The sequence below is a fragment of the Sesamum indicum genome, linkage group LG13 (assembly GCF_026168435.1).
Source record: "Sesamum indicum cultivar Baizhima isolate 11 linkage group LG13, ASM2616843v1, whole genome shotgun sequence".
NCBI classification, from domain to species: domain Eukaryota; kingdom Viridiplantae; phylum Streptophyta; class Magnoliopsida; order Lamiales; family Pedaliaceae; genus Sesamum; species Sesamum indicum.
In genome coordinates this window covers 1,669,979-1,673,920 of record NC_142669.1, presented here as the reverse complement: position 1 = coordinate 1,673,920, position 3,942 = coordinate 1,669,979, and positions in this window count along the sequence as shown.

Genomic DNA, 3,942 nt, shown 5'->3' with positions numbered 1-3,942 from the left:
CAATTTATTATAATGAGTATTTGTGTTATTTAGTGTGATGTATGAGAGCGTTGATCGAATTAATGTATTTCGTAATTTGTTGTTATCGATGTAAGATATGTAATAATAATTTTTATTAAAAAAAAGAAAATATTTGTGTAGAAAGACCTGATTTTACGGAGTATTGAGGAAAAATTGAAATTTTGGACATATAAGTAAGGGGAATGATATTTTTTGTACTGTACAAATTTATTTTTATGATTTGATCCCATTATTTTTAAAATTTGTTAATTGAGGACAATTTCAGCCAATTTCCTAGAAAAATCGCATGTGTTGTGCATGCAATATGCTAATTTTGGGATTTTCAAGAAATTTATGAATTTTCATCCTGAATGGTCCTCCAAAAATAAAAGCTATCAAATTTATGTTATTAATCACACGATGTGACATCGAATCATTGGTATTCGCCTTTCTCTTTCTTTTATTTGGTTTTGGTTTAGAGATCACTTCTATTTGGTTTGAACACTATTTGGAGGATTATTTTCCTAATTAATGTGTCATATTTAAACGTGTCTTGCAGTATAAAAAACATATAGCCTTTTTGCAATAGAATTTGCGATGGAAGTTACATGGATTTTCTTCGCATTTTTAACTTTGCAACGAGAGACAAATCATCAGCTACACTAGAGTCGGAAAATATTTTCAACGTGAGAGAAAATCCTGTTGGAATAATTTTGACTGGTATAGATGGTTTTGATGTTTCCATGACATGTTGTGCCAATTGGATAGAATATATTTTTGTTGATATTGAGACAGATTATATTATACTATCTATAAACATTCAGAACGGACTTTGAAATGGAAAATTTGCGACGGTTATTCGTCTCATATACCAAAGAGCTATTAACTCATTTGGGATGGCTTTTGTGACATTTGTTGCCTCAAGATTTGGGATGAGTTTGACAACATGTTTGGTCGCAAATTGAGACCAACTTTTGCAATGGGTATCTTGATTTTTGACAGTTAGAATATATATATGTATATTTTATTTTATACCAAATGGACGTCACAACTTCCATCAAAATATTTCAAAATTTTATTATTTAAAATTAAATATTAAGTTATTATTATTTTTATTTAAATTGTATTTTAAAACTGAATTTAAAAGTTGAAATGGAAAGCAATTAAATTAAATGCAGTATTAATAAATTAAAAACATATTTTAATAAAAATACTATATCAATAAAATTCAGATAATTTTGTTATGAGATTGAAAGATTTCCAAGAAAAAACTTATTTTAAAGCTTCGTCTTCCTTCTGCTCCTCGTTAGGCGGTTGGTGGCCCTAAATGATATCATCTGTGGTGGCAGGGTCATCGGCTAGATGCTCAAGCTATTCCAAATATGGTCGAACACCAAAATGTATCATCATGTGATGCATCATCCCCTCATCATCACTTAGATTGTACGGTGTGAAGGTAATCGGTCTATATGAATATGTCCAGCTATACTGATCATGTCATGTAAACCCATTGGTGGACAAACTAAGTCTAACATTAAGACGCTCCATTGTGAAATCTGGGTGGGTTTGGTCAAAATGCCTTCATGCCCGCTGCATAAGAAGAATGGCACATGGAGCCGTCCTCCGTCTGATAGCTAGCATACCACATCTTATGCTTTACAGTTGTTGGTGAAGCATACAACCTCTGTAGTTGTGGAGTCAGTGACAAGTACTTCAGTACGACATACTGTGACTTCATATGATGGAATTTTGGTTCTACCTTGGATCGGCGCAGAACTTGCAGTATTGTAATTGATTGTCGTCTTTCCAGTACAGCATGCAAATATTATGAATCAATCTTCTTGACTAGAGTAAACTCAATTCTCTTATCATCTCCTTTATGTTGTAGTAATCAAACAGAATGGTGCAATCGCAGGGTAATAGGTCACTAGCCACACGGACACCTGATTGTAGCACCTTTCGAACATGTTATGCTCGATTTTGATGTTTACCAACCTAACAACCAGCGATAATTGGGATTTGTTAACCATTGTACAACGGTTGTAAGCAACATGCACTATATTGAAAAATGAATCTAACAACCCAATACATTATAGTCTTACGCTTTCCCATTGTACCAAGAACTAGAATTAATTTGACCAACATTAAAATGATAGGAGCTTGGACCCCCAGTGCACTCTTGGTGTATGATGAAAAATATGTCAGACCCGCTACATATTCTCTGTCCCAGTTCATATGCTGATAATCACCCTTTACAACTGAGGTTTGCTCAAGAACCAAGACGGTCAGTAAATTGTAGCACTCTTATAACCTATCATCAACATATGAAGTCCAATTATAATATTCTTTCACAAACCTTGTTCCTAAATAAGTCGAACATAACTTCATCAGTCGTTTCGAACCTTTCATTCTTTCACTTCTGGCACGGGCATCTGATGTTCTTGACATCCATATGTGCACGCTGACATTTAGTCCATTCTACGGAGGCATGAATACCATCCTTAAATTTCTACCTAATACCTACATTCCCCAGCAGGTTTTTCACATACATTTACCTCCTCAAGTATCTTAACATAATGATCACTACCTAGTATATATATATACATATAAATTTCGAGCTATAAGTTACTTAATTGTCACTAATAATAATTAATATTTGAATAGATAAATTAAAAACACATATTAAACTACATTGATAAAAAAAGAGTTCTAATTGTTACCTGGTCAATCACAGTCTACCTCCCCTAAACTCAACTTAAAGATCAACAGTGGTACATGCTGGTAATATTTTTATATACTAAAAAATTATAGAGAGATTAAGTGTGTTTGTGTATGGGGGGTGGGGGTGGGGTTTAATGATTGAAGAGAGTGAATAAAAAATGGAATCAAAACAACATATATAGAAAAATTCGGAATGAATACTTTAGCAAATTTTGCGATGGACAAAAGCTAGTTGTTGAGAAATAGTTGTTGTTCACTTTGTATGGTCTTTCCGACAACTTTTCGACGATCAAATTATCCATTGTGAAAATAACCGTTATACTTGCGATGGAATAAAGAATTTGAGATGGAAGATGAAAGATGCAAAAAGTTTTGCCTATTCCAATAAACGTTGCAGTGATTTTGAGGTCAACAATTTTGGTCGACATACCATCTCAAATGTTACGCTTCCATTGCAAAAATCGCCTCAAAATTGCAATGTGTATGTTCCCTTTCAAAATAACCGTTGAAATTATATGACGAAAAACTATTCGGAACCGTTTTCCTGAATACATAAGACAAGCTTGAGTTAGCAGTGGGTTTTCACAACTAGTCACCTTATTTTATTACAAAAGATGACATCATCAATTGCAAAATCATTGGAATGTCTTATGCAAATTGAGACGGGATATTTTGTTGTAATCTTTTAGTCGCAATAAAATTAATTTATTTGTAGTGCTGGTCCAATTAGTTAATCAAATAAAGAAATAATTTCATGCTTTATTCGGGATTCATCCATCATAGAAATTTATAAAGCTCAATTTCGATATGACCTTTAATTTGAGATTCAATTATTAGTCAATTTATTTGGACTTCTAATTGATAATTTATCCAAAACAAATTGGAATAATAACAATTTTAATCCTGTAAGTATAGAGAGTGGCAATTTTGGTTATGTCGAAATCAATTTTGACAATTTGGTCCTGCAATTAAAAATTCTGCAATTTGAGGACAACTCTGACTGAAAATTTATAAATTGGTCGATCTGTAAATTAGCGCGTCATGTGTGCAATACATGCCAATGTTTTGTGAACTTTGTCGGAATTGTCCTCAATTGACGAAGTTTGAAAAATTATGAGATTAATTTGCAAAAATATATAAGTACATGGCAAAAAATATACCATTACTTACAGAACTAAAATTATAATTTTTCTAGTATTAATGTAATTTACTCTAATTTCT